Below are 9,850 nucleotides of genomic sequence, written 5' to 3' on the forward strand. Positions count from 1 at the left end.
TATGCAATGCACTGGAAGACTTATTAGTTGCAATATTCTGTCTATTCAACTCTTCCTTTAGCAAAGATCTCTCCACATTAGAATACATAAGCATAGCATTGGAGTTTCTCATGGTTGTCCTCCTAAATGTATCCCAACTTTCAGGTGAAATGCAGAGTAGGAAAGTAGCTTTGAAGTCATCATCAATGTTGAATTTGAGAGCAGCCAGCTGGTTGAAAACCGAGTTGAACTCATTAAGATGTACAATTATGGTTGAACCTTCCTTCATCCAAAGGTACAGGAACTTCTTCAACCAGTAAACCTTACTATCAGCATTTCCCTAAGCATACAACTACTCAAGTCCAGTTGCATAGCATAGGCAGAATTCAACTTCCCTATGTTGAATAGCAAAGAGTGAAAAATTGAAAGCTCTATCGTAGATTGTGCAAGCTCATCCATATATTTTCAATTTGATTGCTCTCTGTCTGCTGGTCATAACCCCTTTGTCTTGATAGGCTTCACCTGTATCTTCTTCACCAAAACATTGTAGCATTGTTTCTACCATATGGGAAAATTGTGTGCACCCTCAAGCTTCTTGATGTGCAAAATATTGCTGCTGTCACTATTGCTTGCCATGACTTTAGCCCAAAAAAAAATAAAAAAATTGAAGCCTTTGTTGATCAAAATCTTAAAGCCGATTTGCAGCATTGATTACCATTGACAAAGAAGCACACGATCAGCTATACACACTGTCTCAAAACTCGAATTACAGATTTAGACTCAACAATCTGTCCAATCTACAGATTCAGACTCAACTGTCAACAATATTTAGATTATCCAGCAATTTGATTTAGCTACAACAATCCGATTTAGCTTCATCATTTCGGATTTAGCTTTAGCAATTCAGATTTAGACCTTCTACACGTCTGGCACACTTACGAAACCCTTTCTAGAAATAGTTGCTCATTGCCTAACTCGAAACTGAGTTATCAAGCTTACAAATATGAGAGGTCAAAGCTCATAAGCACTCTCTCTTTGTAGGTTTGCTACTCCACCTGCAAGACCAAGATGACCTTGCTCTGAATCTTGCACACTATTGTAGTGACAAAGACTTCCTGCACACTCTGATGTTGAACCAACACTCTGTTGTCAAAACACAACTCTGATACTGACTAATGCTTATCGCACCAGCTTATGAAACCATAGCTCTGATACCAATTTGTAAGGATAGAGTGAAGCTCAACTGCAAATACAACAGTCTGTTCAATCTACAGATCCAGACCGAGTAGTTTGCAAAATTCGTAGACAGCAGACTAACTATAGTGCAAAATCAGACGCAATAGTAAAGAGATGGAGATGCACGCACAGAAGATGAGTAGAAGTTAGAGATGGAGAGGATAACTTCAACATTGTGTTTTGTGGGTACAAAAGAGTTGTACCTCTTTAGTTTTTTTCTGATAGATATAGTGTAGGATTATACAACTAGAAGTGCACGCGGCCCTTTATCCCAACACAACACTCAATAATGAAAACCAAAGGTTATTTGGCAAGAAAAAAATGTTGAAGAAGAGAAAGACGAGATTTAGGGTAGGCTAGAGGAGAAGAAAGCCGCCTTGAAGTCATTAATTGCAAACCATCACACCCTTAGCCAAGCAGAAACTGAAAAATATATTTATCAGTCTCTCACAGAAATTGTCGATCTTGAGGGCAACTTGACATTGAACATGGTGATCTACAAAATTTATTTGAGTCTATGAAATTTGATTTAAAAGAAAAGTATGAGCAGTATACGGGAGCACCAGACAATTAGGTCCTATTTGAATTTATCTAGAATTAGGATGCTGATAACGATGTGGAGGAAGAGGAAGACCAAGGCCAAACAGAGGGCACTGGTGTTGATCAAGATGATGATGATGATAATGATGAAGAAGACGATCAACCACCTCCTGACTCTTCAGCAAGAGGGAGCTAGTCTACTCAGGGCACTAGTTCCAATACCCATACTAACCAGCTTGGTCACCAGACCCAACAAAAAGATTAAAGTCAATCTGCCTCAGGGTCAAAATCAAGAGCAATCTCAGACACAAGGCACTGTTGGTTCCCAAGAGTTGGCAACACAATAGGCATTATTACACATACATCAGCAAAGCAAAATAAAGGTAAGAGTCTTCTAGTGGAGTCGAGCTTAGACTCAGAATCTGAACAAGGTTGCTCCACTGAATTTTTAGCATTGAGCAAGACAATGAGAAGATAGAAAGTAGTTCAAATTTGAACGTTCCTTCACAATGAAATAGCCTTTTCTGATCTAGAGCACTTTCAAATGCTATTTGTGTGGAGCCAGCCGTATGTTCAATGACTAAAAATCACTCAGTTACCACAACCAACAACTCTGTCAACTTCCACCGCATCCTAGCTACGTTCAAGTGTTGGAAAGAGTCCCTGAATGCTTCATTACAAAAGGAGATCTTATCATCTACAGAATACCTCCACGATAAACTTGAAAAGTCTTTGCTTAGAATTGGAGATGCTATTAGGAGGCAAGCCAACATATAAGTGCATGAAGGATATCACAGTGCAGATCAAAGAAGGGCTGATATAGCTTCAAAGCGCCATAAAAATATTGGATCATAAGATTTGCTTACTTTTGGAAAACAATGCCACTACTAGTAGAGGGCCACGGACCAGAATGAGCTGGGGATAACATGAGAGGAATCTCAAGAGCCTCTACCACCTGGTATGAACAACTTGCAAAATGATGCAGTAAGAGATTCAGATGGTGATGAACTTTCTAGAATTTGTCCCATATTTTCTTACATTGATATATACCCTTCTTACTAAGGAATTTGAGCTACTAAGGTTCTTTTTAAACTTGTATCCAACCTACCTAGAACCAGATGACAAGCAAAGCTACATCAAAACCGTAGATGAACTCAGAGATAGGTATGAAGAAGCAACAATTGAGTGGACAGCCTAGAACCAAGTATTGAATGAAGCACTGAAGATGGACTGGACTAATGATCTGATTAAAGCCCTCCACAACTTCCAGCTGAAGATGGGCCAGTGGAGACTACAAATTCATCGGCTGGTCATGATTACCAACAACTAGCTTCTGCAACTTACCGTAAAGGCATCCGAGATACTTGAAAAGGAGCTGGTAGACAAGGCATCCTGTGAACCTCAGTTCAAAGAAATGGATGAAATACTCTTTGAAGCTTGTATCAAATACAACTAGCCTTTTTCTTAGGGATGGATACACACATCCTCCTGCTATCATAAATGCCTGAGTTGCCAGGGGAAAAAGGACCCTTTACGACCCTGATACAAAGACCTGGAACACACTCACCCAATATGAGTTTGAAATGAAGATAGTGAGGAAGGATTAGCTGGAACAAGAGGCGTTATATAGAATGTTGGCCCTAGCGTGCCAGAGTCCCCTAGAGTCTTGTACCGACCCCCAAAGAAGAAGGCTCTAGATAAGTGGAAGTGGGTCCACTAGACTAATTATGGTTAATTTTTTAATGCTTCTTGGAAAATTTTGGTATACACCAAGATTCAAAGAAAAGGGGAAAGCAATATAGATGCTGGGAACAACTGCTTAGCGTTAGGCTAGTAACTCTAGGAGAAATTGCTATGACCAATGATGGTGGTAACTGGTACAATACATAGTTTGTCAAAAGCCCAGTTGGGAAGCTATAACTAGGGCTCACTAATTCATTTCGGGAGATGGAAACATGAATCCTAGTTCCTTGTATCTTGTATCTTGGAGTTGTTATGCTCTTGTAATTATGATCACACAGTGAGCATACTTGACTCATCATTGTACTTGTATATTGATTTGAATATACAATTCGAGTTTCATCATGCTGATCTAAACGAAATCTAACTACCAACCTAGAAAGTCAGTCTGAAAGTGTTTAGCTCATTCCAATACTCTCCCTCTGTCTTGTCTTCTTCTTCTTTGCCTTTGCCCCTCAGTAGCTGCCTTTTCCAAAAGGTGGGGACCTCAATCAACATAGGTTTGATGAGCTTGTCTCAGTGCAATGGAGCAAAAGGTACGAAAAGCAATGAGGAGCTGCTGGCATGGAGAGAAGCAAAAATGATTGCAATTGGGAGGTGCATGAGGTGAAGAGAGAGATGCAAGTATTGATTGATCAAAGAGAAGTATTGACTAACTTGAGGCTAGGAAGGGGGAGGAGAGGGGTTTCCATAGAAGGCAAGGGTAGGATTCTCATGCAAAAGGATTTGATAAGGTGCAAGATAGTCTCCACAGGAGACCATATCTGAAATACCATTTCTGTTAGTGCACTTGAATGTGTCTACTCCAAAAAATACACTAATGGTTGTATTTATTTCAAGCAGAAGCACAAGACACCTCCTTTGACACGTCAAATCATCTGGTGACAACCACAAACACGAACTTTGAAATGTGATTACTAATTAGTAGTCTCTGAATGAGAAGCTTATCAAGGCATATACATATCTTGTGGAACCAACTCTAGGTGTAATAGTCTTCATTTATGGTTCACTAACAAATATTTGTTATATGGTTGATAGGTGGAAAGTAGCCTAAGTAATCCAATGATGTAGGTTGCTTTCCACCTATCATCCGTACAACAAATATCTCTTAGTGAACCATAACTAGATACCATTCTACTAGGTGCATTGATGGTCATCAAGATTGCGTTTTGAAGGACACACACACACACACATGCGTGTTGGGGTAAAGGTGTTGTGCCATTGCCCGGGGCTGGACGTCCGATGTTCGAACGCCTGTCCATTGTGTGTACGTACCCTTATTCATTATATACTTATGAATAAGAAGCTCTTCAGAAAATAGAGCAACTGGGTGTGTGGGAGCTCGCCAGCTAACAGAATCGGGCTAAGGCTCAAGTTTGAGCTTGGATCAAGCATCTACAAAAGAAAGTCGAGTGTATAGAGCCAAAATCGGGAGCAACTGCAAGCTTGAGAGTTTTGGAGAGCTCAGTCGTGCCATACGGGTTGTAAAAGAGAATCGATAGAGCAAGAGTCGTGAGCTTAAGGCAAGCAAAGCAGGTTGAGCTTGTGAGCTTGGAAAATTGGGGGCTTGCAAGAGAGTCAATCAGCAGCTCACTTTTGATGGAGGAATCAAGAGCAGCGGCATCAATGACAGAGCTTGAAGGTAGTGCTAAAACCTTGAAGGCCTATGTACCGAGGAAATTCGAACAGCCTACACAGACAGTGAGCCGACTGTTAACAGTTAGCAAAAGTGCACACACCACACACAGATAGGAAAATTGAACAGCACTGGGAGTAATCAGGGGCAAATAGCCCATGAGAGAGTAGTGCAGACCTTGGGGGCATTTTGTAGTGCACTCCTCAACTCAAAATCAAGCAACTAAGTTTGACAACTCGAGCAGCGAGCAATGAATCGAACCCAAGCAGGAGTTTGAGTGAGAGCATTCCAAGGCTTGCCAAAAGGGAAGAAGGAGCAAGGAAGGATGCGTATATAATCTACACACACCCCCCCTCCAGGCAGTTGCCAGACGATAGTCTCTCTGCAGAGGCAGTTCGAAAGTCTTGCAGAGAATAAAGTTTTTATAAAAAAACTTTTCCTTACACTCTTAGTGTGTGCAAGGGGCCACTCCCACAAAAGCCATCGGCTCGAGTACTCGACAACTTGGCCGCCGCTCCCACCATACCCCTCGACCTCCCCGCTCTGAGAGGCAGTACGAAAGCTTGATAAATAGAGAGAGTTTGCGACCTCTCTTTATCGTAGAGAGCAAGACGACATTGTTTTCATCCAACTCATGGGCGAGTAAGCTAGGGTCCACACCGGCATTGACCCGACTCCCTACAATGGCTCAGCCTCATATACGGCTTTGACCTCGGCATTTTTTGCATTCTTCTTGGCTTTAGCCTCGACCAGAGGCAGCTACGACATTGACGCTTCCATCCGGTGATAACGAAAGGCAACATCAAGCATTTTCCTCGTCTTTGACTTACCGAGAGCAGTTTGGCTCTCCTTCGACGTAGCCTTGCCATCAATCTCCCTCCCATGCACTCATTTCGGAGCAGTTTTGGCTCCGACAAACATCCCCAACATTCTAGCTTCTCGATCTCGACATTAAAAGAGACGGACGAGAGAGAGCGGCGTCGGCTCTCCTCTAGCCCCCATCCGGTGTGGCCTGACTCTGACGTACTCTCCATGGAATTTTGACTTTGACGTTTCTCCAGTTTTCGGCTTCAATGGCACACATCGACATATACAACTTCGACGGCCCATTTCAAATTGGGTTTTCCCTTGAGCGTGCTCAGCTCTTGGAAGGTGTTTCCGATCGACGAGTTTACCAACCATTGAGGTAATTTGTGCCAATTTTCGAACAGTTATGCTCGCAGGTTTCATAGTCTTTCCAACACAGCTGATGCGGCACATGTAGTGCTCATGTACGATTGTGTGGAGCATTCAAGAGAGGTTTTTGGCACGGTTTTGTGCAATTTTATGCTATGTACACATTTGTGGATATAGCTTGAGCTCACATAGCTCGCATGTAGCAGGTTTGCAGGTGTTTTTGGATAGATATACATCCATAGAGCCACTTGGTGAGGAGTGAGCTATTTTGCTAGGCTTTTGACAACATATGTGAACCATTTTGTGGATCTGTTTAACGAAACATTGAGTGTCCATCTTTATGAAATTTGGTAAGATTCTTTGAGTTTTTGCTCAGTTTTTAGGGGAAACTCTGCTAGATTTTTCCCATATTCTTGCCATGGTTTATGAGTAATTGCAGTTTACTCTTTGATGGTTTAGTGGTCAAGTTTACTCCCACTCTGGCAATTATCTGTAGTTTTTTGGTTTGCGGTTTGCGTTGAGTTTTGGCTCATTTTGCAAAGGAGACTCTATTCCTTTTTCCTCGTCTTCTTGCCATAAAAGTTTGCAGTCTTATGCTATCTTGTACAGTGGTCGATATATATTCCCACTTTGACACTGATCAAGTGTTTACTCTCACTTTGACAGGTTTTGTCAACTTGGACACAGTTCAGTGTTCTTGTACTCACTCTCGCATGAGTGAAGATTAGCGTATGCTTGTGTGGCTACATATAGATAGTCACACATTTCAAAAGTTTTTGTAGATTTTTGCAGGCAATTTCGTCAAGTGATATCCCACTTGGTGCCATTTTGGCATTCACTTATGGCAACAAACATGTGTGACAGTGAGAGGTATCGGGGTCTTTTCGATTCTTGCGTTGTTGGCATTGTGGTCACACGTGGCACATTAGGCACTGTCGTTTCAAATGTATGAGACAACAACGGAGATGTATGCATGATGCAGATACGGCTTTGACTCATGTTAGAGAGGCAATTACATTGGCAGTCTATGCAATGATGGTGATGTCATGTTTACTTCGAGTGTACCTCTTGCACATGTGTCTATTGATAGCACACCTTCTTCAAAGTGGTTACTAGATAGCGATGTTGCTTTCCATGTCACACCATATTGTGAGTGGTTCATCACATTTTCTAGTGGGAGACTTGGTTCCATGTGACTCGCTGACCGTTCAGCATGTGACATAGAGGGTCCAAGAGATGTTTGTTTGTCTTTGCCTAGTGGTGCATCATATACGCTATGACATGTGCTTCGTTCCTCAGCTGAGACAGAGTTTGATCTTAGTGAGACATTTAGCATCTTGTGGTTGTCAGACACTTCTTAGAGAGGAGTCTTTCCAGACGCGTTGCGGATCACTGGTGATTGCCATGGGAGATCGTAGTGGCTTGGTATATCCTATGCATGTGTCTTAGGTTCGAAATGGATAGTTTGGTTTTGTCATCGGCATGCTTTGAGTGAGAGACAAGACATGTCTCCTTTTTATGTGAGCTCCACCATTCTCACGTGATAGAGGTTGTGCAGGAAATGCCAGTGGACTTTGTAGAGACATAGATAGAGCGCCAATGCCCTAGTGAGACACATGTGTTGTTAGAGTTTGTGCAGGCAGAGGTAAAGCAAGTCTGCTCCCTACAGACACAAGCAAATATGACAAACATGGAGTTCTTTGATATGCTCATGTTAGAGGTTGATGAGTTGGTGCCAGGATACACAGTTCCACCTATGGATGAGAGGGACATAGCCATCCCAGTGTCGGCGTTGACACATCCATATGCGATGAGTAGTCTTGATGATGCAATTCATGTAGACAACACAAGGGAGGCGAGTACAACCAGGTTTGTGTAGATTTCCCCAGCGTTTGAGCATCTCATGTTCGACTTGTTAGTGTTGAATCCTGACCTAGCAGCTACAGTGGGAGCATTCGAAGCAAGGATTTTCTATCCTACAATGACTAGCACTAGCATGAGGCTTTGTGGAGCTTTGTAGACCATACAACGTTGTCTACTGGATTTACATGCAGGCTCTAGCATGGATACGCACGCTTGCCTACCACTAGGGCTGATATAGCTGCATGTAGATCGACTGAGTGAGCTAGTGGGCATAGGTTGAAAGAGTCTCTCACCTGGTTTCTTATACATATTAGCAATTTAACTAGTAGGTCTCATTATGGATGCATCACTTTTAAGTGAGACTTTGTTGGGGTAAAGGCGTTGCACCTTTGCCAGGGGTCGAACGTCCGGTGTTCCACCGCCCACTGTGTGTACATAGCCTTATTCATTATATACATATGAACAAGGAGCTCCTCACTCATAACAATTCCTGAGGTTGCTCCATCGAGACTCTCGTGCTCCTCCCCTTCCCCACACGCATTGCACTACGCACGCATGCATCCGCGCACACGCACCCTCACAATGCATGCACTCATGGTTGTACTTTCAAAACTTGGGGGATAGTCACGAGATGATGTACTTGAGTTGACTGCTCAGATTGTGATGCATATGCTCAATAAACTTGCACCTTCATTAGATTCAAGCATACGGATAAAGCACTTCCATATGTAAGACCAAAAGCATTCAAGGATCTTTGAATGTTCAATAGTGTGTGTTAACTTGTGTGTGGCACATACTGAGATTTCCCATACACAAGCTATGGTGCTAAGACTTCATGAATAAAATTAAGGTGATGCAATACACATACACATATTTCCCATACACAAGTTAAAGTGATAGGACTTCATGAACAGAATGAAGATGATGCAATACACATCAAGATAGAGATCCGATTGGGGTATCTTCTTCTTCATCATTAAAAATGGTACAAATCTCCTTCTCTGAATGCAATGTCAAGCCATGCCAATTACAGAAAGATGTTTTTGAATGGTTGCACTTGCATAAATTTAAAATTTGAGAGCTCCACATGCTAAGCTAGAAAATAGTGTGCATAAATTAGAACTTGGCATGCACAAAGGACCTGAACCCACAAAAATTATATCGAAGAGAAATGTGGTGGGGGAAAAAATCTAACGATTTGGCAAAAGCCGGATGGTGAGGGTAGTGTTTCTGCAACATGGCATTTGCTTCAATCCACCAAGGAGGGCAAGGTGCAGTGCAATCTAAATTACATGACACGATGATCCGAGTAGGATGAGATTTTGTAGAATAGATGTTTAAATGCTTGGCACGCTTATTTTGCATCACAATTTTTGCATGTATTAATTCCTTTTCTTGCTCCTTGAAAAATAGCTCAGCCAACAACTCCTCTCAACTCTTTAAATTTGGAACCACAGAGGGTTTAACAAGGGTATGACCAACATCAAGGAATTTTTTTCAATAAAATTAACCTTTCCCCATTTGTAGAAGACCCTTACGGGCTCCTCCTGTAGTAGTTGCTGCTAGGGTCAGTGAACAAGGAGGTGGCGGTCACATCGGTGGACGATCTTGAGGCACTGGTGGTGGAGGAAGATGGAAGTTCCCGTGAAGGCTATACTTCTAATTGGTGATATGTTGGGT

This window comes from Adiantum capillus-veneris, chromosome 11 (assembly GCF_014529385.1).
Source record: "Adiantum capillus-veneris isolate H3 chromosome 11, ASM1452938v2, whole genome shotgun sequence".
Classification (NCBI taxonomy): domain Eukaryota; kingdom Viridiplantae; phylum Streptophyta; class Polypodiopsida; order Polypodiales; family Pteridaceae; genus Adiantum; species Adiantum capillus-veneris.